The 26,355-nt window shown below is 46.7% G+C and overlaps 1 long non-coding RNA gene across 1 annotated transcript in view; it reads right to left on the bottom strand.

The window, feature by feature from the left end:
• Positions 1-6,834: 6,834 nt before the first annotated feature.
• The window catches only part of LOC132405320 (uncharacterized), a 32,044-nt gene continuing 12,523 nt past the window's right edge, over positions 6,835-26,355 (bottom strand). Inside the window, exons 3-6 of the long non-coding RNA XR_009515814.1 lie at positions 22,713-22,851; positions 21,588-21,672; positions 20,702-20,897; positions 6,835-7,162 (exon numbers count right to left, since the gene is read on the bottom strand). This is a non-coding gene — a long non-coding RNA (uncharacterized LOC132405320). The remainder of the gene's footprint in view (positions 7,163-20,701; positions 20,898-21,587; positions 21,673-22,712; positions 22,852-26,355) is intronic.

Below are 26,355 nucleotides of genomic sequence, written 5' to 3'. Positions count from 1 at the left end.
CCCTGAATCCTGTCGTGTACCTGGTCCACCGTCTCTGAATCCTGCCGTGTACCTGGTCCGCCGGCTCTGAATCCTGCCTTGTCCCTGGTCCGCCGGCTCTGAATCCTGTCGTGTCCCTGGTCCGCCGGCTCTGAATCCTGCCGTGTCCCTGGTCCGCCGGCTCTGAATCCTGCCGTGTCCCTGGTCCGCCGGCTGTGAATCCTGCCGTGTCCCTGGTCCGCCGGCTGTGAATCCTGCCGTGTCCCTGGTCCGCCGGCTCTGAATCCTGCCGTGTCCCTGGTCCGCCGGCTCTGAATCCTGCCGTGTCCCTGGTCCGCCGGCTCTGAATCCTGCCGTGTCCCTGGTCCGCCGGCTCTGAATCCTGCCGTGTCCCTGGTCCGCCGGCTCTGAATCCTGCCATGTACCTGGTCCGCCGGCTCTGAATCCTGCTCCGTACCTGGTCCGCCTGCTCTGAATCCTGCTCCGTACTTGGTCCGCCGGCTTTGAATCCTGCTCCGTACCTGGTCCGCCGGCTCTGAATCCTGCTCCGTACCTGGTACGCCTGCTCTGAATCCTGCTCCGTACTTGGTCCGCCGGCTCTGAATCCTGCTCTCTACCTGGTCCGCCGGCTCTGAATCCTGCTCCGTACCTGGTCCGCCGGCTCTGAATCCTGCTCCGTACCTGGTCCGCCGGCTCTGAATCCTGCTCCGTACCTGGTCCGCCGGCTCTGAATCCTGCTCCGTACCTGGTCCGCCGGCTCTGAATCCTGCTCCGTACCTGGTCCGCCTGCTCTGAATCCTGCTCCGTACTTGGTCTGCCGGCTCTGAATCCTGCTCTCTACCTGGTCCGCCGGCTCTGAATCCTGCTCCGTACTTGGTCCGCCGGCTCTGAATCCTGCTCCGTACCCGGTCCGCCTGCTCTGAATCCTGCTCCGTACTTGGTCCGCCGGCTCTGAATCCTGCTCCGTACCTGGTCCGCCGGCTCTGAATCCTGCTCCGTACCTGGTCCGCCGGCTCTGAATCCTGCTCCGTACCTGGTCCGCCGGCTCTGAATCCTGCTCCGTACCTGGTCCGCCGGCTCTGAATCCTGCTCTCTACCTGGTCCGCCGGCTCTGAATCCTGCTCCGTACTTGGTCCGCCGGCTCTGAATCCTGCTCCGTACTTGGTCCGCCGGCTCTGAATCCTGCTGTGTACCTGGTCCGCCTGCTCTGAATCCTGCTGTGTACCTGGTCCGCCGGCTCTGAATCCTGCTCCGTACCTGGTCCGCCGGCTCTGAATCCTGCTCTCTACCTGGTCCGCCGGCTCTGAATCCTGCTCCGTACCTGGTCCGCCGGCTCTGAATCCTGCCGTGTACCTGGTCCGCCGGCTCTGAATCCCGCCGTGTACCTGGTCCGCCGGCTCTGAATCCCGCCGTGTACCTGGTCCGCCGGCTCTGAATCCCGCCGTGTACCTGGTCCGCCGGCTCTGAATCCTGCCGTGTACCTGGTCCGCCGGCTCTGAATCCTGCCGTGTACCTGGTCCGCCGGCTCTGAATCCTGCCGTGTACCTGGTCCGCCGGCTCTGAATCCTGCCGTGTACCTGGTCCGCCGGCTCTGAATCCTGCCGTGTACCTGGTCCGCCGGCTCTGAATCCTGCCGTGTACCTGGTCCGCCGGCTCTGAATCCTGCCGTGTACCTGGTCCGCCGGCTCTGAATCCTGCCGTGTACCTGGTCCGCCGGCTCTGAATCCTGCCGTGTACCTGGTCCGCCGGCTCTGAATCCTGCCGTGTACCTGGTCCGCCGGCTCTGAATCCTGCCGTGTACCTGGTCCGCCGGCTCTGAATCCTGCTCCGTACCTGGTCCGCCGGCTCTGAATCCTGCTGTGTACCTGGTCCGCCGGCTCTGAATCCTGCTCCGTACCCGGTCCGCCTGCTCTGAATCCTGCTCCGTACTTGGTCCGCCGGCTCTGAATCCTGCTGTGTACCTGGTCCGCCGGCTCTGAATCCTGCTCCGTACCCGGTCCGCCTGCTCTGAATCCTGCTCCGTACTTGGTCCGCCGGCTCTGAATCCTGCTCCGTACCTGGTCCGCCGGCTCTGAATCCTGCTCCGTACCTGGTCCGCCGGCTCTGAATCCTGCTCCGTACCTGGTCCGCCGGCTCTGAATCCTGCTCCGTACCTGGTCCGCCGGCTCTGAATCCTGCTCTCTACCTGGTCCGCCGGCTCTGAATCCTGCTCCGTACTTGGTCCGCCGGCTCTGAATCCTGCTCCGTACTTGGTCCGCCGGCTCTGAATCCTGCTGTGTACCTGGTCCGCCTGCTCTGAATCCTGCTGTGTACCTGGTCCGCCGGCTCTGAATCCTGCTCCGTACCTGGTCCGCCGGCTCTGAATCCTGCTCTCTACCTGGTCCGCCGGCTCTGAATCCTGCTCCGTACCTGGTCCGCCGGCTCTGAATCCCGCCGTGTACCTGGTCCGCCGGCTCTGAATCCCGCCGTGTACCTGGTCCGCCGGCTCTGAATCCCGCCGTGTACCTGGTCCGCCGGCTCTGAATCCCGCCGTGTACCTGGTCCGCCGGCTCTGAATCCTGCCGTGTAGCTGGTCCGCCGGCTCTGAATCCTGCCGTGTACCTGGTCCGCCGGCTCTGAATCCTGCCGTGTACCTGGTCCGCCGGCTCTGAATCCTGCCGTGTACCTGGTCCGCCGGCTCTGAATCCTGCCGTGTACCTGGTCCGCCGGCTCTGAATCCTGCCGTGTACCTGGTCCGCCGGCTCTGAATCCTGCCGTGTACCTGGTCCGCCGGCTCTGAATCCTGCCGTGTACCTGGTCCGCCGGCTCTGAATCCTGCCGTGTACCTGGTCCGCCGGCTCTGAATCCTGCCGTGTACCTGGTCCGCCGGCTCTGAATCCTGCTCCGTACCTGGTCCGCCGGCTCTGAGTCCTGCTCCGTACCTGGTCCGCCGGCTCTGAGTCCTGCTCCGTACCTGGTGTGCCAGCTCTGAGTCCTGCTCCGTACCTGGTGTGCCGGCTCTGAGTCCTGCTCCGTACCTGGTCCGCCGGCTCTGAGTCCTGCTCCGTACCTGGTCTGCCCGCTCCAGATCTGGTTCTGCCCTGGTTGCCGCCCTGCTCTGTATTTTTTCTGTCTGGTTGATCTCGTTCCCCTGCTTCTCTCGTGTGCACTGGTCCCGTTGTTCTGCCTTAGTCGCCTTGCCTGCGCTGTCACACTGTCAATTGCCTTTCCCAATTTACTGGTGTATCACGGTAGTCCTGCTGCTCACCCTGGACCCAGCTCCCTTCTGTTCCCTTGCCTCCATCAGGCAAGCCAGGCCGTCGCCATTACCGCTCGGGTGGTTCTGTCCCTTCCTGTCCCTTGCCTCTGTCGGGGAAGCCAGGCCATCTGCCGATGCCCGGCGGAGGGACTCCATTCCCTTTCTACACCTCACCTCAGATGGGTTGTGCCCTGCACCTGTCCAGGTGTCTGCGCCTTGCCTAGGCCTCCGTGTCTCCGCCTGGGAGGCGGCCCTGCCCAGGAGTTATGCCCCCCCCCCCCCAGTGGGCTCTTCTGCTTGCCACAAACTCTGGGATCCTCCTGCCTCGCCTGAACTCTGGGATCCTGCTCTGCCTGCGTCCTGCATTTGGGTCCATTCCATGTCCGCTCCTGACACTAAGTGATTGAGCTTATAACTCTTTTCCGGGGGAGGGGCAATGGAATGCTAAAAATGAGCGGGTAAAGGTTTAAGATCAGAAGCGAGAGATTTGAGAGAGCCTTCATGGGCAGCTTCTTCATGAGAAGAGTGGTATAGAGTTGGAATGAGCACATTACCGACATTTTAAAGCCAACTGGATGAGTATATGGATAGGAGGTTTGAAATATTGAGGAATGTTGGAAGCTCCGGTTGACTATTTGGAAGTTTGGTTGACCACAGAGCTTGGCAAGATATTTGCAGATGTTTGCGTTCCAGTTGAGATGGTAGGAGGTGTCTAGATGGACGAACTGAGTCAAAGAACCTATTTCCATGCTGTATTACTCTATAACATACCAAAGCCCCTTAGTTTAGACTTTGGTGTAGCATAGCTAATGTTACCAGACATTATTGAAGCTAATGTGTGAACACAGTAGCCAATTTACACACAGCAAAATGTTAACAACTAGAACATTCCTCACTGATGTTGAGTTTGGGATGAATATCAACAAGGATACTAAGAACATCCCTGAAAGCCATCATCTGAAACGTTAACTTTCTTTCTCCCTTCACTGATGCCATCTTACCTGCTGAGTATTTACAAGATTCTTTGTTTTTATTTGGTGGTCTGAACAACTATCTTATTCTCCAAAATGATCTCAACTAACAGAGCAGAGAGGACTTTGGTTCAACATTTCATCCAGAAAACTCCCTGGATATCCAACAGCTGAGCATCATTTGTCTGGACAAAGGAAGTCCAAGTCCACTGGCATGGAACCACGTGCCAGGGAGCAACTATCCACCTGAAAACTTCTAGAGAGCCAAAAATGAAGATTCCAAAGAAGTGAACAGTATAGTTCAGTGGAATCAAACCAACCAGAGAAAAAGCTGCAAATTTTGTGCAAATGAAATACTGAAATGGAGCACATCAGTGGAGAAAACTGCTTTACAGCATTGTATAATGATGAACATGGATTTGCAGGCCAGGGGAACTTGTGAAAACTAGTAACTTGCCAACCTAGACAGTTAGCCTGAAATACACCAGGCATGCTCATTTTAACCGTCTCTCCCTAAATGCCATAGTGCCAAATAGTTTGCTCAACAACTTCAGAACTTGAAGATCAAGCAGAGACTACTGTGGGTCCACAGTGGTGAGCAATGAACCTTCAGTGCACTCTAAACCTCTGTAGAATGTGTAGCGTTACACGGGAGGCACAAGGAGCTCGTTTATTTAAGAGATTTTAAAAATTGCCACTCGGAAGCTTTCTACAAAACATTGATGCAATTTAATGAGCCTTTAGTCCTGTACTGCAGTCCTTAAAAGGAGACAGCCTTAAGGTAACGAAAGTTCATAACTAATGTCATATACATTAGGATCCAAAGTAAATAAAGTCCTGATGAAGGCCCAAAACGTGAACTGTATATTCTCATCCTTAGTTGTGCCTCCAGCACACTGGGTGTATTGCTCTAGATTTCCAGCATCTGCAGTACCTCCTGTGCCCAAAATAAATTGGGTGGGTTTTTAAACATTAACTCATCAACCACAGTCATTGTCTCCCTTATAGATGCCAGCATGTTAGCCCAGATTTTCTCTCATCATTTAACATTAATTCCTCAGCTGTCTCAATAGGTTTAAGGAGATACATGTAATGTAATGCCAGCAGCAAGGCAACAATCCCTCCCCCACCAGCAAAACAGCATCAATGACCCCCACCGAGCACTCAAGTGCGCAGCAAAGCATCAATGACCCTCACTGAGCACTCAAGTGCGCAGCAAAGCATCAATGACCTCCACCGAGCACTCAAGTGCGCAGCAAAGCATCAATGACCCCCACCGAGCACTCAAGTGCGCAGCAAAGCATCAATGACCCCCACCGAGCACTCAAGTGCGCAGCAAAGCATCAATGACCCCCACCGAGCACTCAAGTGCGCAGCAAAGCATCAATGACCCCCACCGAGCACTCAAGTGCGCAGCAAAGCATCAATGACCCCCACCGAGCACTCAAGTGCGCAGCAAAGCATCAATGACCCCCACCGAGCACTCAAGTGCGCAGCAAAGCATCAATGACCCTCACTGAGCACTCAAGTGCGCAGCAAAGCATCAATGACCCTCACTGAGCACTCAAGTGCGCAGCAAAGCATCAATGACCCTCACTGAGCACTCAAGTGCGCAGCAAAGCATCAATGACCCCCACCGAGCACTCAAGTGTGCAGCAAAGCATCAATGACCTCCACCGAGCACTCAAGTGCGCAGCAAAGCATCAATGACCCCCACTGAGCACTCAAGTGCGCAGCAAAGCATCAATGACCTCCACCGAGCACTCAAGTACGCAGCAAAGCATCAATGACCCTCACTGAGCACTCAAGTGCGCAGCAAAGCATCAATGACCCTCACTGAGCACTCAAGTGCGCAGCAAAGCATCAATGACCTCCACCGAGCACTCAAGTGCGCAGCAAAGCATCAATGACCCTCACTGAGCACTCAAGTGCGCAGCAAAGCATCAATGACCCTCACTGAGCACTCAAGTGCGCAGCAAAGCATCAATGACCCCCACCGAGCACTCAAGTGCGCAGCAAAGCATCAATGACCTCCACCGAGCACTCAAGTGCGCAGCAAAGCATCAATGACCTCCACTGAGCACTCAAGTGCGCAGCAAAGCATCAATGCCCTCCACCGAGCACTCAAGTGCGCAGCAAAGCATCAATGACCCCCACTGAGCACTCAAGTGCGCAGCAAAGCATCAATGACCCCCACTGAGCACTCAAGTGCGCAGCAAAGCATCAATGACCCCCACTGAGCACTCAAGTGCGCAGCAAAGCATCAATGACCTCCACTGAGCACTCAAGTGCGCAGCAAAGCATCAATGACCTCCACCGAGCACTCAAGTGCGCAGCAAAGCATCAATGACCCCCACCGAGCACTCAAGTGCGCAGCAAAGCATCAATGACCCTCACCGAGCACTCAAGTGCGCAGCAAAGCATCAATGACCCCCACTGAGCACTCAAGTGCGCAGCAAAGCATCAATGACCCCCACCGAGCACTCAAGTGCGCAGCAAAGCATCAATGACCTCCACTGAGCACTCAAGTGCGCAGCAAAGCATCAATGAAGACACAGACTTGCAGAATCCAAAGACTACTCGTTCACCTGGTATTCGACACACCACAGGCTCTCTCTCTCCCTAATAAGGGAAAAAGAGGTGCCCTGTTTCATAGCGAGAGGGGAGACATAACAAAGAACTCGTTGATTTATGATGTTAAAAGTCTGTAGCGTCGCTTTCCCCGAGCTCTGTGCCCAGAGAATCAGCATCGGAAAGGCTCAGGTCTCTGGGCACACGGCCCATGGCAGCTAACCCGCTGCTCCCAATTTTCCATGTTCTCCTACGACACTTTAGTCAGGGACACTGGCATTGAATCAGCCCGACTCCAGAGCCACAGAAATCCAGCACCCAGAAGGCACCCTAGTTATCCAGGTTGTGTCCTTGGCATATCAAAAAGCAGCCAGTTGTGAGGCACTGAGAGCGGGTCCCATTCCTGCAAAGAACCAAAGTCAGGGTGTAAGAGATACAAAGGACAGAAATAGAGCTGTTTCCAAAGATGCAAGCAAAGGAGCCGCCCTTAATGCCATCATAACTTTGCTCTATTTCAACACATATCTCCAGATTGTTTTTTTCATAACTTGTGATTAGACAATCACAAGAGCCCATGGTATTACAGTAAAGTTACTGACATGGTTAGAGCATTGGCTGATTGGTAGGAGGCAGCGAGTGGGAATAAAAGGATTCTTTTCTGGTTGGCCGCCAGTGAATAGTGGAGTCCCACAGGGGTCAGTGTTGGGACCACTTCTTTTTATTCTGTATATTAATGATTTAGATGATGGAATAGATGGCTTTGTTGCCCAGAATGTTAATGACACAAAGACTGGTGGGGGGGGGCAGGTAGTGTTGAGGAATGGCTGCAGAAGAACTTAGACAGATTAGAGGAATGGCAAATGGCAAATGAAATACAATGTTGGAAAATGCACGGTCATGCACTTCAGTAGTGGAAATAAATGTGCAGACTATTTTCTAAACAGTGAGAAAATCCAGAAGTCTAAGATGCAAAGAGACTTGTGAGTCCTTGTGCAGAACACCCTAAAGGTTAACTTGCAGGTGGTGAGGAAAGCAAATGCAATGTTAGCATTTATTTTAAAAAGACTAGAATACAAGAGCAGAGATGTGATGCTGAGGCTCTATAAGGCACTGGTGAGGCCTCACCTTGAGTATTGTGAAGTTTTAGGCCCCTTATCTTAGAAAAGGTGTGCTGACATTGGAGAGGGTTCAGAGGAGGTTCACAAGGATGATTCTAGGAATGAAAGGGTTATCTTATGAGGATCATTTGATGGCTTTGGGCCTGTACTCATTGCAATTCAGAAAGATGAGGAGAGATCTCATTGAAACCTTTTGAATGTTGAAAGTCCTAGACAGAAGACACAGCTTCAAGATAAAGCAGAATCCATTTAAAAAAGAAATGTGGAGAAATTTCCTTAGCCAGAAGGTGGTGAATTTGTGGAGTTTGTCGCCACATTTAACAGCAGAGGCCACGTCGTTGGGTGTATTTAAGGCAGAACTTGATAGGTTCTTGATTGGATATGGCATCAAAGGTTACCAGGAGAAGGCTTGGGAGTGGGATTGAGGAGGATCAGCCATTATTGAATGGTGGAGCAGACTCAATGGCCCAAATGGTCTAATTCTGCTCCTATGTCTCGTGGTCTTACGATCTTATTAGTAATAGAGCACCACAACCACTGTTCTTTACTCCCACAATAAAGAACAGAACAAAGCCAGTCATTCTTTAGCGAAATCCTGCCAATTCCAGTCCATAGCTCAGAAACAGTTTCTTCAGCCATCTAGGAGCTCGCTGAACACCAAGCACCACATGTACAAATCCTTCACTAATCCTATTTTTAACCACCCCACATTCCCATTAATTCATCTATGCTACAGGGATAACTTAGTGTCCAATTGCACACTTGTGAGATGTGAAAGGACTAGAACACCTAGGGAGAGCCTAAACAGTCAAGGGGAGAACATATTAACTGCACACAAACTTCACACAAGGTCAGCATGCCACTAGCTATCAGCATGCCATTAGCTATCCCACTCTGTCCTAAATATCTCTTGCCTAAAACCTTAAGTCTACACCTTCAACTGATGGAAACCGTTTACTTTGCTCATCTCATTCAAGCATATTATAATCTTGTACACCACTATCAAATCTCTTCCCAACCTTCTATTCTCCACCCCCAGTTCCTCTAGTCAAAGTTGAGTTTAGCATCATAATTACAAGGACGTCTGCACAGGTGTGATGAGAACCTTACCTGCAGCAGTATTACAGGCATATAACATCATGTGTACAATTTATGTTTAATGAATCTTCTTCTTGTGAATGCTGTTTACAAGTTTTACAGGAAAGAACACAAATGGAATGAAATAAAAAGTCAATTTTAGTGCAAAGTGTTGCACTACAGTGATGAGGGCTGTGCCTGCTATCCGCTGTACTGCAGCCGCAAAATAACTGAAATGCTCCCCCACAAATCACCTTTAGAGCACCACACAGTTTTCAGGTTGTGTAAAAATTTCCTGCTCAGAGCAATGGTTAGTCCGCACAGCAGTAGAAAAAATTCAAGGGAACATTGGTTGTGCCAGTTGATTCAAGAACCAAATGGTTGAAAGGAAGTAGCTGTAATTGAAACTGTTGATAGAAAACCTTAGACTTCTGTTCTTCCTGATCAATGGTAATTCTAAGAAGATGACATGGCCTGGATCAGGCATGGGCAAACTACGGCCCGGGGGCCATATGATTTTTAATCTAGCCCGCAGAACTTGATGAAATTATATTAATAAACCTTGTTAACGTTTTTTCCCCGCAATTCTGGCATTTTCCCAATAGATGACGCACTCTATATACATTGACCTTTGTTGAGGTGCAGCGTATTACTCCACATTTGCGCTTTACTCTTTGTTGGGCTCGACCTATTTGTGTGAACAGGCGTTCAGCGTCATGAACATCAACAAAGCCAGCCACAGATCCAAGTTAACTGACCAACACCTCAGATCCATCCTGAGAATCGCCACAACAAAACTAAATCCAGACTTTGATGCGCTGGCTAAAAAGGGAGACCAACAACACTGTTCCCACTGAAATTAAAAATAAGTTTCTTCGTTGTGTTATGTAAAAAATGCATTTGAAAATATTTTTTTCAATAAGCCTTACATGTTACATGTCATTTCTGTTATGTGATGGACATGAGTAGTGCGCAGGTGCACATACGTTCTCAAAATAAAAAATGCGCTCCAGATCAAATAGCGCACTCCGCATACTGGCGCGCTCTCACTGTTCTGTCCTTGTGCTGGTTGTTGTTGAGTTTTGGCACAGGGGACAATTGAATAAGAAGGAGCAGGACAAGTAGACCTGCATCTCCTACCGTTTTTGAAATAAAGACAGTCAGGAGGAGAGTGATGATGATAATATCTTGAAGGATAACAGGATTTTCAGTGCTTTAAAATAATAACTTACTATTAAAAAAAGCTGTATTTTATTCATTTAATTTTCAGTGTTTTAAAAGTCATTTCAATAAATAGCTAAATACCATGGGACTTCAAAGACAGATATTTTGTTGTAATGCATTTGTTCATTTTCAATTGAAATTAAAGCACATGTTTTCTACATATGCCATGATATTTTATTTTCTCTTATGAGGTGTATTACCAAAACACTCCGTCCATCTGCTCCTGGTCCGGCCCCCCGTCAAATTTTAGAACCCTTTATGGCCCTCGAGTCAAAAAGTTTGCCCACCCCTGGCCTGGATAGTGGGAGTTTTTGATGATATTGTCTTCTTGAGGTGGCATCTTTTGTAGATGGAGGGGTAGGATGTGGGTGTGATGCTTTGGGCTGAATGCACTGCCCTTTGCAGTTTCTTATGTTCCTACACACCTGAGCTGCCATACCAGACTCTATCATATCTGTAAACTATACATCTGTTTGTTAGATTAACACACACACAATGCCGGTGGAACGCAGCAGGCCAGACAGCATCCATAGGGAGAAGCACTATCGACGTTTTGGGCCGAGATCCTTCGTCAGGTCTAACTGAAAGGAAAGGTAGTAAGAGATTTGAAAGTAGGAGGGGGAGGGGAAAACGCAAAATGATAGGAGAAGACTGGAGCGGGTGGGGTGAAGCTGAGAGCTGGAAAGGTGATTGGCAAAAGGGATACAGAGCTGGAGAAGGGAAAGGATCATGGGATGGGAGGCCCAGGGAGAAAGAAAGGGGGAGGGGAGTACCAGAGGGAGATGGAGAGCAGGCAGAGTGATGGGCAGAAAGAGAAAAAAAGGAGGGGGGAGAAAAACTAAATATATCAGGGATGGGGTAAGAAGGGAAGGGGGGGCATTAACGGAAGATAGAGAAGTCAATGTTCATGTCATCAGGTTGGAGGCTACCCAGCCGGTATATAAGGTGTTGTTCCTCCAACCTGAGTGTGGCTTCATCTTGACAGTTGGATAGACATATCAGAATGGGAATGGGACATGGAATTAAAATGTGTGGGAACGTCCACAGTGCTTCTCCTTATAGATGCTGCCTGGCCTGCTGTGTTCCACCAGCATTTTGTGTGTGTTGTTTGAATTTCCAGCACCTGCAGATTTCCTCATGTTTGTTTGTTAGAGTGTTTGGTGACATGCTGAACCTCTTTAACCGTCTGAGAAAGTCGAGATGTTGGCATGCCTTCCTTGTGATTGCAATCTCTGTGCTGGGCTCAGGACGTCATCCTTAGTAGTAATGCCCAGGAAGTTAAAGTTGCTGACCCTCTTCATCCCTGATCCCCCAGTACAGATTGATGTGTGCTTGCTCTTCTTCCCATTACGATCATCGACAATCAGTTACTGAGTTTTACTGACAGTGATTGTTGTTCAAACCAATCTTTGTAATTGAATTTTTTCATTGCTGGGGCCAAAGTGCGAGATTACCTCTGGAACAAATATCCTGTTGGTAGATTAGTGGTGTTTCAGTATAACTTCTTGCTACATTACCTTAATTTCAGAAGTCCGGCAATCCATATGGTCTGCCAGCTACCCTCTCGCTAATTCTGCCACTTTGAAAGATGTATAAATGTGACCACAGCTCCCGCTGATACGCCGTGCTTTTTACAATCAGGTCATTGTCCACATTGCCTCTCTCCATCACTTTGCCAGATTCCATCACCCGACTATGCATGTACTTTCTCTGCCCTATTACAGGGCAAACAATTGCCCGGGACATACTGTTACAGATTCAAGCAACAATAAATATATGAGTTAGGCAGGGGTTTTTATAACAAATAACACATTTATTAAACACTGAAAAACAAACCCCCAAAAGTAAACAAATCACTAACGTAACCGGAAATCAGCTGCTGTGCGGCAGCTTAAACAGTTCTTAAAGCAAGGAAGCTTAAACAGTTCTTAAAGCAAGGAAGCTTAAACAGTTCTTAAAGCGATGTTGCAAAAACAGTTCTTCAAAGTAGTATTGCAAAAGTTCAAAATGCTTACAGTCCACTTAAGGGAGAGACTTTTTAAGACGATTTAAATTCTCTTTCACGTCGTGTTGCTTCGGTTCCCAAATCGAACTTTTCCCACGAAGAATTTTACGAAGATGAAATGTAAAGGCTTAAAGGCACTGACCTTTCCTTTACAAAACTGTTCCCAATCCTTTCTGCTATTCACAGGGATTAATACGGGAACAGTCAACGAATTCCTTCCAATAAGGATCAAACAAGGTCGAACCTGTTTCACCGTCGAAATCGATTCTCCTCGATCTTTTAACTCCCGAACTCTGATCTTCGCTCTCCACTGATTCTCAACTAGCAGTATTATACAGAAGCTGCTGGCAATGACCTTTTAAACTTCAGGCATTAGATAAAACTTCATCCTTCAACTAAACTGCGTCATAACATTAAATCACGCAATGCCATGAAGTCAACTTGGCAAATCCAGCCACGAACTGCCCCTCCTCACAGGGAGGGATCATCCTTTTATACCCTGTAAAAAAAAAACTGTCACATGACCTCTACTGGCGTGAAAATGACGTCACTCCACCATCACAAGACCATTACCTCAAGTCCAGCATAGCTTCAACACCAGTCATGTGACAAGTACACCACTGTCACGTGTCACGGGTATGTAACAATACACTCTGGAAAACCCTTCCGGAAATTTCTTGCCTCTCCTGTCCTACCTGCTGGACCAAACTTTGAGTCAAATATATTTCCTCTTTTGCCTCTATGTCAATTTTTTGTCAAATCATACTGCCTGAAGCTCATTGAATTATTCTACAAGAAAAGAAGATTGCGAATAAATGCAGGTTGTTGTCATGATTGATCTGAAGTTGCAATATCTGACAACATACTATAGTCTGAGAAATGGTTTGCTCCCTGTCCTTTGGCCCACAGCTGGAAATTACAGATGTACACGTGTACAGTACCGTGCAAGAGTTGAAGATACATAGAGTGTCCATGACTTTTGCACAGTACTGTACAGTATGTACATCACAACTAGGGTGACTTTGTCAATGTGGAGCAGAGAGCGAGTTTGTAAATCTGGAGGGAGCAAAGGATGTTGGAATGGTGAAGGTGGTGTGCCACAGGAGGGCTGTGGGGCATGTGACTGAGAAGGAATGCTGGGTTGGGGGGTTGGCACAGTTGTAGACACGTTCAGCCCTGAGACACCAGGAAAGGTAATTTGATTCCAAACAATTGGTTTACTGATCATTACCAAAGGTCTCTTCGGTGCTTCCTGCTTCCTCCCTCTCCTTTCTCCTATTCCCAACTCACTGCCCCCTTCCCAGTCTTAGTCCACAATAGAATCTCATATCAGAATCAGGTTTATCATTGCTCACATATATCAGGACATTTGTTTTATTTTGCAGCGGCAGTACAGTGCAATACATAAAATTATCACAGTACTGTGCAAAAGTCTTAGGGACTTGAGTACATCATGGTCATTTTCTACACATCCCTTCCCGGCCTTCTTTCCTATTGAATTCTAGCTTTATCTCGCTTTTCCAGTATGGTTGCAGGTTTGCAGACCCTAAATGTTAACTGTTTCTCTTTTTGCAGATGCTGCCTGACCTGCTGAGTATTTCCAGCATTTTCAGATTCTATTTCAGATTTTCAGCAGCTGTAGTTTTTCTTTGATTTGCAATGTGGTCAGGGTTCAAGAATGTTGAAAGTTCTCTTAGGTAGTGTACAGAATCATATTTCCTCAGGAGAATATAAGAAAATATATGAAAATATTTCTATTAAATTTGTTTAGAGGAGATTCTAAGTGGTTAGGGTGGCAAGGTTGCGTAGTAGTTAGCCAGATTAAATTCTGCCACTTTCTGTAAGGAGTTTGTATGTTCTCCCTATGACTGCATGGATTTCTTCCAGATGCTCCAGTTACCTCCCACACTCCAAGGCGATATGAGTTAGTGAGCTAATTGGTCACGTGTGTGTAACAGGTGGTGTGGGCTATCACTAAAAAATATGTTTGATTATGTAACATTAACTTGGTATGCCAGCATAAATCAGTTGATAGCAAATATCAGCTCTCACTATTTTAATTCCTAATTACTTGAATTAGCTGGTTCAAGATCCAGCCAGGGACTTGTGCACAAGGCTGATATTTCAGCACAAGGGTTGCAACTCCAGAACAATACAAAGCACTTCATAGTCTATGCAGTCTGTGAGAAGTAAAGACAGAGAGGGTGGAAACACTCAGTAAGTTTCCAGCATCTGGAGTATATTATTTTAGCATTTAATTCACTCTAAGTTTTTCTTCTGTGTGTGGAATCTCTCTGGCAAGAATCCAGATGCTAATGATTTTTCACAAACAAGAGAAAATCTGCAAATTCTGGAAATCTGAGCAACACACACAAAATGCTGGAGGAGCTCAGCAGGACAGGCAGCATCTATGGAAAAAAGTTTAGTTGATGTTTTGGGCCGAGACCTGAAACATAAACTGTACTCTTTTCCTATATGCTGCCTGGCCTGCTGAGCTCCTCCAGCATTTTGTGTGTATTGCTAAAGATTTTTCTTGTTCTTAAACTCTTCCAGTTGAGGCAAATATATCAGTGACCTGAAATGCATTGTCCTTTTCTTGTTCACCATATTGCCCGAGCCCTGAGAATTTTCCAGTTCATTTCAGAATTCCTGTATCTGTGGGTTTAAAAGTAGAAGAAAAGGTAGAATCACTGCCGTCATTCTGGGGATAAGCTGTGCACAGAAGAAGCCAATTGCAATGACTAAAGACTCTGCTTTAATTGCTGTTAGTTGAAGGACAAATATCGTAAGAGACTTTGAGGAGAACTTATGAGACTTCTTCAAGAGTATTTTGCTCACTATCTCAGCTTTAAAATAGCCTCAGGATCTTAAGAAGCAGTATCCTTTGTCTTCCAACAGCTGTGGCCTGACTAACCTAGTATTTCTAGTATTTTCTGTTATTACTTTCAACATTGAGCCTTTACTTTTGTGGTGAACTACATATACCTGTCTGGACAAGCCCCCTGCTGACTGCTCCTGTGGCTCCTCCCACAGACCCCGGTATAAAGGCGATTGAGGTCTGAGCCCGGCCTCTCTGTCTCCAGGATGTAGTATGGTGGTCAACCACTGCTTGTTCCTTCTTCCAGTCAATAAAAGCCGATATCTCGCCTTTACATCTCAGACAGAGTTATTGATGGTGCATCAACTTTCACCATTAAGAAGGCAGACAATAACTTTGTTTCACATCTCTTTGGAAGACAGCACCTCCATCTGTTTTACACAGGAGTTTCACCTTTAATTTTAGGAAAGGAGCTTGAACCCAAGATCTTTCACCCGTCTGATTTAATAGGAAGTTTTGTCTAGCATATGGATGAAAATAAACAATGAGTTCATTGTCTGAAAGGGAATGAATTTATGGAGTGTGCACAAGGTAACTTAATGCGACAAATGCCCTGCCCTGGAACCATAAGAGAGAATTGAACAGTGCAACAGTTTCAGTTAACAGTCCAAGAGTATGTGAACATTTATCTAATAGTTTTCAAAATACGCTAGAATTCAATATAGTGGTTGAGAGGGAAAACTATGAAACTTGATAAATCAGAGACTATCATTGTAAACCTGGTAAGTTTGCTAAATTTAAAGGAATATCGGCAAGAAAAATATCAGTGAAACACAGAACAAGTTTATATCCAAGAGTAAAGAAAGTTCCATTTTTCAGGAGTACTTAGTTGTTGAGGAATGAATGCATTCAGCACAAGCCCTGCCTCTCCATGTCCTTATCCAAGTACCTCTTTAAAGATTCTATTGAACCCACCTCCATCTCTTCCTCTGGCCAATTTCTTCACCAACCTCTGAATGAAGAAGTTGCCCCTTGGGATCTTTCCCCTTTCACAATAAATCTAAGCCCCTTAGGTCTGGGCTCACCTAACCTTGGGAAAAGGCCATACTGTCCACCATGCCTCTTGTAATTTTAAACACTTCTATGAGTTCACCCCTTATTGTCTGATATTCCAAGGAATAAAGACCCAGTCTGGCTAACCTCTTCCTATAACTCAGGTTTTTTGATTCTGACAACATCCTCACAAATCTTTTCTGCACTCTTCAATTTAACCATGTCTTTCCTATAATTCAAAACCAAAACTCTACACAGCATGCCAAGTACAGCCTCACCAATGACTTGTACAACTGCAATATAATGTCCCAACTCCCAAGGGTGAGATAGTTTCCAGGACCTCATTTCCAGGTGAACATTTTGGTTACAAATCCTGTGATTTTCCAAAGCTCTCTCTATTTTTTTTGTTGTGCTCCTTTAGACTGGAAAATTGCACATACTGATTTTCTCTTTAAGAAAGGAGATAGTAAATCAGGAACTATTGAATGGTTAGCTTAACATCAGTTGTTGGAGGAGACTAAATGATAGTTAAGACCAAAATGCCTCAAAGGAGCTGATTTGGATAGAAAAAGGCAGCAAGAAAGTGTAAAGGATAGGCATTTTTAGATAAACTTGTTGAAATTGTTGTAAAGGTAACAAAAGCAATGGACAGGGAAACACCTATGGATGATCTTATATGAATTTCCAAAAGGTATTTGATGAAGACCCTCATTAGATGTTACCAACTGAAGGTGAAGCTGAATTAATTATATAATTACTGAGGGCAGACTGTGAAGTCTGTGATGATGTCACCTTATGACTAAGTATATAAGGTATATGGCACGTTGGACTGCAGAGGGTTTGATATGGAGCAGGTGCATTTAAAAGAACAGCTGAAGTAGATTCTCTCTAGTTACCCCTCACCAATGAGAAGGACCATGATGTTTGTGAATTCAATGCAAAATAGGCTGATAGTTTTGAACATGTCAATGAAAAGAAAGCGAATGTGCAGGAACTTTTGAAAAACATTGGGATGGATAGATCACGGGGCCAGATGAGATATACCATAGGTTACAATGGGAAGTGAGGGAAGAGATTGCTGCATCTTTGCATCTTCACTGGCCTTTGGAGTAGTACCAGATGATTGCAGGAAGGCAAATATATTCATTTGTTCAAAAAAGGGAGTACGGATAATGCTGGGAATTATAGATGAATGAGTCTTACTTCAGTGGTGGACAAATTATTAGAGAAGATCCCGCATGGCTCTATGAGGGGCAGCTCATGCCTCAAGAGCCTGACTGAATTCTTTGAGAATGTGACAAAGCACAGTGATGAAAGTAGAGCAGTGGATGAGGTGTATATGAATTTCAATAAGGTGCTTGACAACGTTCCGGTGGTAGGTTTGCTCAGAAAGTCAAGCGGTATGAGATCTAGGGAAACATGGCTGTGTGGGTGCAGAGTTGGTTTGCCCATACATGGAGCAGATTCTGACCAGTGGTGTCCCACAGGGATCTGTTCTGGGACCCCTGCTCTTTCTCAATTTTATAAATGATTTGGATGAGGAAGTGGAAGGGGTTAGTAAGTTTGCATATGAAATGAACAATGGTGGAGCTGTGGGTAGTGTGGAGGCTTGTAGGTTACAACAGGACATTGACAGGATGCAGAGCTGGACTCAGAAGTGGCAGATGGAGTTCAATCTGGAAAAGTGTGCAGGTTGGATTTGAAGGCAGAATACAGAGTTAATGACAGGATTTTTGGCAGTCTGGAAGAACCAAGGGATTGTGGGATCCACACCCATAGATCCTCAAAATTGTCGTGTAAGTTGATGTGGTTGCTGAGAAGGCATATAGTGTGTTGGTCTTTATTAGTCATGAGGTTGAGTTCAAGAGTCATGAGGTAATGTTTCAGCTGTATAAAATTCTGCTTAGACCACTCTTGGAATATTGTGCTCAGTTTTGGTCAATGGCAATGGAAGCTTTGGGGAGGGTGCAAAGGAGATTTACCAGGATGCTGCCCAGAGTACAGGGCATGTCTAATGAAGCTAGCTTGAGCAAGCTAAGGCTTTTAAGAACATAAGATTTCGGAGCAGAATTAGGTCATTTAACTCACTGAGTCTGCTTAGCCATTCTCTCTTTGGAATGAAGATGGGTACGAGGTGACTTGATAAAGCTGTAGAAGATCTTTAGAGTCATAATATGGATAGCTAGAGATTTTTTCCAAAGGCAGAAATGACTAATACAAGGGGGCAAAATTTTAAGGTGATTGGAAGAAAGTATAGGAGGAATATGAGAGGCGTTTTGTTTAAACAGAGTGTAGTGGGTGCGTGGAACACCCTGCCAGGAGGTTGTGGTGGTGGTAAAGGCAGATATATAGTGGCTTTTAAAAGATTTTTAGATAATAGAGCACGGATGATAGAAAAATGAAGGGCTGCGTTGGAGTGAAGGGCTATATTGATAGTAGGTTAAAGAGTCAGTACAGCATTGTGGGCTGAAGGGCCTGTACTTTGCTGTAATGTTCTATGTTCTAATCCCTCTTGAAAACTTCATCTAAACCACCTTTGTCTGCCCAAAGTACAAGAAATATACTGAAATTCACTGAGTGCAAGTATCATTTTTGGAAATTGGTGCTGCCATCCCTCCGAGGTAATCTCTCCTTTGTTGGATGTAGCGCCTGGATCTGCACTCAAGGTGTGGTCTAACCAGGGTCTTATGTACCCACCGCACTATTCCACCCCTCTTGTGTTCCAGTTGCTTTATGATTTTTTCTTTAATATCCATGACAGTTTAGTGGTATATGCAGACATTTCAGTTCATATTTGTAGCATTGAAATCCATTTGCTATTGGATCTTCTACACACCAAATCTATTAATATGTTGAATGTTTCCATCCAGGTTACTTACAAAGTTGCTCTTTTAGCGTCATCAGCAAATTCAGTCACATGACTGCTTTTCACCTCATTATCTGTGTTATTGAATAGTTACGGCCTTGACCTAGCTTCTTGAGGATAATATTGGGCACACAGTGTCTATGTGGCAATCTTACCGTGTGCTCACTCTATACCTGTTATTCAGCTGATTTCCTGACCAAGTCAATAATCAATTCAGATGTAAAGGCCTTTGGCATCATCTGTATTGTCATCAAAAAGGTGCCCTATCACAGATCCCACAGAATGCTCCCATATCTTCAAGCTAGATGTCTTTTTATTAACCCAAACACAGCAGTGGCAAAACACCAATTGCAATGCATTGTGCCAAGAGCTGTTTGAGGCAATAGGAGCTTCACATTGCCAGTGAGGATGCAGTTATATGGCTTGGTGACTATGTGCATATGGCCTGACCAGAGATCTAGAAATAGGAGCACAGTCTAGAAGTTAGACTGGGCCTTTCAGGAATGAAGCTGGGAAATATGGATGGATGATAGGAAGTTGAAACTTCCTCTCACATATGGGCATTGGCAGCAAGTGCAGAGTTAATTTTAAATCCAGGATAGAGAGATTTCCCACAAGATTTGTTAGAGTCCTAGTCTCCTTATTGAATAATTATTGCATCTTCAACAATCAGGTCAACATAGTAGCACTGCGGCTAGTTTCTTGCCTCAGAGCACCAAAGGCCCAGGTTACATCCTGATCATGGGTGCTGTCGATGGCCTTTACGTCTTCTCTGTAGTCAAGGTCGTGCTAGTTGTTAGTCTGATTGGCTAGTGAAATCTGTTTGTCATGTAGGTGGGTGGCAAGAGAGTATGGGAAGATAGATGATTGGGATGCAAGAGGGAATGTGGGATTCGATGGCTGCTTTTTGTTTGAATTGAACATGGTCAAGCAAAGCACTGTTTCCTCTGCTATCTGATTCCATTCAATAATTTATACATTTGCCATTGAAAGATACTGTTCCACATTAGAGATTTAGAAAACACCAACACATGATTTTATTTTACATCTTGCAAATATGCCTTGCAAAGATGTCTTCTCTACTAAAACTATTAATTCTATTCATCTTGAATCCAAGAATCCAAGAACATTTAATCACCTTTATTGACATGACCTTTATTCAGGGCTGTCTCTGGATCAGTAGTTCTCTAGCTGATGACTTAGTTTTTGAGAGCTTTGGCAAATTTCTTTTCCATCTGTTCATCAGTTTTCTTAGTAGTATGAATGTGTTTCCTATTCAATAGTTCCATTTAATATCAGAGAAATGTATACAATTTATATCCTGAAATTCTTTTTCTTCACAGACATTCACAAAAACAGAAAAGTGCCCCAAAGAATGAGTGACAGTTAAAATATTAGCACCCCAAAGCCCCCCCACTCCTATGAAAAGCAACAACCCCTCCCACCCGCAACCGCTTCCGCAAAAAAGCATCAGCAACCTCCACCCACCAAACATGCAGTAGCAAGGCCCCCAATAAAGACCACGATATGCAGTACAACAGAAACTAATTGTTTGCCCAACAATTCAACCTGCCACAAGCTCTCTCTCACTAATAAAGAGAAAACGAGGTGTCCCCTTTCACAGCGGGGAGGAGGGGGCCATAAGAAAACAACACGCTGATTTACAGTGTTGGAAGTCTGTCACGTCGTTTTTCTCCCCCAAGTCCTGTGACCTGAGAATCAGCAACAATCTCACCCTCTCAGCAACAGAGAGAGAAAGATAAAGAGAGAGCACAACTCACCAAGTACACAGCCTCTGACAGCTGATCCGCTGTTTCTAATGTTCCGTTTTCTCCTGTGACACCTCAGTCAGTGGCATCGACATAGAATCAGCCTGACCACTAGGCCACGAAACCCCGGGAGCAGGTCCCACCACAGCGAAGAGCTGAAGTCTGAGTGTAACTCCAGGTCAGGGTCTTCAACAGAATCCCATCCACCCTGAAAGTGAAAAGGAGAGACATCAAAGGCAGAAATTAAGCTGTTTTCATAAATGAACACAAAGGAGTTGTAATTTAGCATCATCATTACTCCACCTCAAACCTTTGTTGTGTCAAACCTTTTAAAAGTGTAAATCAACACATTTTACAGCCTTTGTAGCAAAATAAATTTAGGGATTATTTATTTCACGTGATATATCACAGAAATGGGCCATTTGGCACAAAAAGTCTCCCCTGGTGTTTAGACCCAACACAAGCCTTCCCTCAGACAAGATCATGTCACCCTTTCTAATCATTTGTAATTACATGACAAGCACACTGGGACAAAGCACTTTGACTATTACATATTGAGTTGTAGAGTCATACAGCACAGGAGTGGGTCCTTTGGCTCATCTTGTTTGTGCTAACTATTGTAACCCTCAGGTTCTGTCAGCTGCCTAAGTCTAGGGAAGACAATCTCTGACCCCACCAAATGTGTGAAATTGAGGTGCAAAACCTTCTGTTTGTGTGGATGCAGTGTGATCTGCTACCCTGTTACTAATCAGTACCACGAAATAACAGACAGTACACCAGATGCAATGAAACAATTTAGCTTTATAATTCTTAATTTGACTAAAGGGTTAGCAAATTAAAACAAATAGAAAAGGGCCCATTTAATGGAACAGTCTAACATGCACAAGTTGGAGCTCACGGTTTCCCTTCACTGATCCTCCTTCGATCTCCCCGGGCTTCGTTGGGTCACGGTCCCGTTCCAGCGTCTTCTCTCTTCGTCTCTGCTGAACAAAAGACCCAGATCACCCTGGAGTCAGGCACACGGCATGAAATCACACTCTTGTCATTGGACAGCTCTACAGAAAGACCATTACATCAGCAGTGAAACCTTTCCCAGCATGTTACACTATCCCCCCACCAAACTTAGCCATGCCTTCATGCCATTGAGATAATTTGCCAACCCTTCATACAAAGCACTAAGTCAAATCCAGGTGTAAAAGGCAGTGACATATCTCCCCAAGGCGATAGGTGCCACATACGGTTACCCTGGTGCTACAAGGGCCAGCCTATCCAGTGGTCTCCTGATTCTTTCAGACTTCCTTACCCCCTCATCTACTTCTTCGGGTGTCAACACCACTGGGGATACCTCTGGTCTACCTGCGAGGCCCCCCTCAGTCTATCACTCGTACCCTCCTGCAACTCGGACCCCTCTGTCCCTTGACCATCCTTTTCAGGCTCCTGCTGAAACCCAGTCTGTCCACAGGTAGCTCCCCTGACTTCACCTGGCTCAGCATGAGAATCTCTTCCTCAATCAGTGGGAAGTTTGCAAAAGGCAGCATTACCACACCTCCCGAGTCCGTATCCCATCAGTGGTGGGAGCTGGTCTAATCTCTCCTGCTGCTGGTCCTTCCAGGTCGGGGTTTGGGCCAACACGCACCTCTTGTTCTAGAGGCAGAGATGGTTCTGATGGAGAGTATTGACAGGCCCATTCCCCTCCTCTGGTTTCATCCTGCAACTGACTCTCCACCACATAGGGTGCAGCCGCCCAGCGGACAGCCAACTTATGCTTCCCAGGTGGCCCCAAATTCCTTATGAGGACTTGGTCTTTTGGCCTAAGTTGGGAGAACCTATCCTTTTGATCATGCCTTCTCTTATTTCCTTGACTCTGCTTACCAGCTGTGACCTCAGCTAATTCATAAGCCTTTTTCAGCTCCCTTCTCACATCAGACATATACTTCCGATAAGTCGTCAGTGGTAGGTCTTCCTTGTCAGACCCAAAACAAAGATCGCCTCACACCCAAACATCAGATAATATGGTGAGTACCTGGTAGCTTCATTTCTGGTACAGTTGTAGCAGTGGACTAGATGTCCAATATGTTGACTTCATGTGTTCTTTTGCTGATTTCCAAGGTTCCGAGCATGTCTATCAAGGTCTGATTAAACCTCTCTGGCTGGGGATCACCCTGCGGGTGACAAAGAATAGTCCTTGACTTCTCGACTCCAAGCATGCCCAGTAACTCAAGTATGAGCCTGACGCACCATCAATAACTCTCGGAGACATGAGGCGAGAGATAGGCTTTTATTAGCTGGAAGAAAGCACGGTCAGCAGCAAGAGACCATCACACAACATCCTGGAGACTGAAGGAGGAGCAGTACCTCCAATCGCCTTTATACAGGGGTCTGTGGGAGAAGCCACAGGAACAGTCAGCAGGGGGGCGTGTCCAGACAGGTATACGTAGTTCACCACAGAGCCTACTCTCGAAATCCCATCCCCGATCACTATGTATCCATTTGGGAAGGCCAATATAAATGAAATACTTCTCCCATAACACTTTGGGCACTATGGATGCCCTCTGATCCTTGGTAAGAAAAGCTTGCGAATATCTAGTGTAGTGGTCTGTGATGACTAAGACATTCGCCGTGTTGCTGGCATCTGGCTCTATTGACAGGAAATCCATACACACCAGGTCAAGGGGCTCCGCACTCTGCAAGTGGGACAAGGGAGCTGCCCTTATAGGCAGCATCTTGCTCCATATGTATCGAATGCACGACTTGCAGTATTCTTCAACCTCCAGCTTCATTCAGGGCCAGTAAAACCGGTCTCTGAGCAACCCATAGGTCTTTTCATACCCCAAATGTCCAAAATCATCATCAAGTGACTTCAACACAATATTTCTGATATTTCTCAGGCAGAACCAGCTGAGAATGTTGAGGCCACTCCAGAGGTAACATGACCCAGTATAGGATCCGGTTCCTCAACTCCAATCTGGGCCATTTTCTCAGTAATGGACGCACTGCAGCATGTTTTGTCTTCTGCACTTTGACCATGTCTCCCTTTTCGACCACTGACCAAATGGTACCAATACCTGGGTCATCTCGCTGAGCAGCTCTCAACTCTGGTAACTGGTTTGTCTTCAGAGCAGTCAGGTTACAGTAAACTTGTGGAATGGTGTCATCAGAAGCTCCCAGTTGATCTACTGCTCAATCCTGCCCTTGCTTTCCATCTGCCTTCTCCTTGATGACAAACAGGCTCATGGCTTTCACTCCTGAGACAGGAACGCTGTCCCACTTTTCATCCCTGTCAAGCCCTTCAGCATCAGCATCAATGTTCCTACTTCCTGGCTGGTACTTCAGGCTGAAATCATAGGCAGACAATGCTGCCAACCACCAATGGCCTGTGGCATCCAATTTCATCAAGGTCAGGATATCAAGTTAGGGGATTATTGTCCATCTGCACATCAAACTTGGCACCATAGAGGTATTCACTCAGCTTATCCACCACAGCCCATTTCAATGCCAGAAACTCCAACTTGTGCATGGGCTAGTTTTACTTAGAGGGTGACAGACTCTGGCTGACAACAGGTCTCAATCCGGCGCCCCAATCCTGATACACAACACCCCAGAAGCCTTCTCTGCTGGCATCCGTATGCAGTACATACGGCAGTTGAGGATCTGCAAAAGCCAGCACCGGCGCCTGGGTCAGCAGCTCCTTCAGCGACTGAAAGGCCTCCTCACATTTTGTATCCCACAACGGTCCAAATGGCTCCGAAGGGCTAAGGTATTCTTTACCCTCCTCCCCTTTTGTTCTCCTCCTTTCTTCGAGGGTAACCACACAGCGGCTGAGTTAAAGGGTGACTCACTTTCACGTAGCCCTTCACAAACCTCTGATAGTCCCCAATGAACCCAAGGAATGAGCACAAGGCGCTCACAGTCTGGGGCCTTGGCCATGTGGTCACCGCTTCTATCTTAAGGCTGATTTATACTTCTGCATCAAATGAACGCTGTAGGTACAGCATAGCAGCGTAACCTAAGCTGTACCCTACGCCCTAGCCTGATGCACACCTCTCCAAAAATGTAACTGCATGTCGCGGCGATGCAGACTGCAATAATTGTGATTGGTCCACTTGGTAGCATCGCATTTCCTCCTGTCTATAGGCATACTATGCGTACAGTGATGCAAAATAAACGGTTGGAGATGATAAACCAAATCGTTAAATGCCGACATCTGAAAATATTTGAAATGCATTTTCTCGTCCATGTCTCTTAGTGGCCGAATAAGCACAGAGAATTCACCCTCCTTCTGCCTCAATCCATTCAATGGTCGTACATACCATCTCCTCCATGTCTTCTCTCTTTTCTGCGTTGCAGTAATTTCAATAAGAGTAACCTTTGCGTAACATTTATTAGCTCCAACGCCAACATGATGCGCTCAGTCGCCAATGTTTGAAGTACATGAAGAAACTCTACACAGTGGTATAGAAACCCCACCGCCAACTAGCATTTTGGCGGTGAATTGCAGAGTGACGCAGACACACCAACGCACAGGTATAAATGCTCACAACAGCACAAGCCACTTACAAAGGCTGCAGCATAGGCTACTATGCAGAGGTATAAATCAGCTTTTAGACAAGTTTTTAGCTACTCCATCCCATGTGCCCAACATAGCTGACAGATGTCTTGTAGAACTGGTACTTGTCCAGGGAAAGTTTTAACCCTTCAGCTTTCAGGTGGTCCAGCACCTTCGGTAGCCTCACTTCATCTTCCTCCGAGGTTGACCCAAACACCTTGAGGTCATCCAGGTACACCAATACCTCAAGCAAGTTTTTATCATCCACCGTTTTCTCCATGACACGCTGGAATGTCATAGTGACTCCCAATAGGCCCTAGGGCATCCTTTTGAACTGGAAGAATCTCAGTAGACGTATAAATGCTGTCTTTGTCAGTTTCACTCATGGGAATTTCCTAATATCCACTCGTCAAGTCCAGCACACTGAACCACTTTGCACCGCTCAGACAAACCAGCGTGTCTTCAATCCTCAGGACCGTATGCTGGCCGGGGATGGTGCGCCTGTTCAGAGTCCTATAGTTCACACACCTCTTTACCTTTCCATTCTTCTTCCTGGCCACTACTACTGGGACGCATAGGGGCTTTGGGACTTGGTGATGATCCCAGGTTCCTTCAACTTACACAAATGCTGCCAAACGCCTTCCACCTCTGCAGGGGCCTGTTGCCACAACCTCTCTCTGAACGGGGTATCCTCAGTCACCCAGATAACGTGACACGTGCTCTTGGAACAACCCATGTCAAACTCGTCAGTGGAATAGACCTTCCAGCTTCAACATCTTCTCTATCAACTTCCTCTTCCAACCCACAGGTACCGGGGAGTCCCCAAAATTGAATGACTCAGTAGTCAACTTTCCCCCTTTTTTCAGATAGTTTCTCCACGGTTTGTCTCGCAGGAACACTAGACATTATCATCACAGGGAAGAGATGTGCTGGGGCAACCCTGCTTGAAGGTGATCTCCTTCTTTGTAGTGTTCCTGACAATCTCTGCCATCATGTTCATCTGTACAACCAAGGGTTTCTGCAGTACAGGCCTCCTCGCCGCCGGCATTCTGGGAAATTTGGTTTCCCATTACTCTCTCTACTTCCCTGTGCCATAACATGATTGGGTTTGACTGGGTGA

Source organism: Hypanus sabinus, chromosome 2 (assembly GCF_030144855.1).
Source record: "Hypanus sabinus isolate sHypSab1 chromosome 2, sHypSab1.hap1, whole genome shotgun sequence".
Taxonomy (NCBI): Eukaryota; Metazoa; Chordata; class Chondrichthyes; order Myliobatiformes; family Dasyatidae; genus Hypanus; species Hypanus sabinus.
This window is presented reverse-complemented; position numbering and strand designations above follow the sequence as displayed.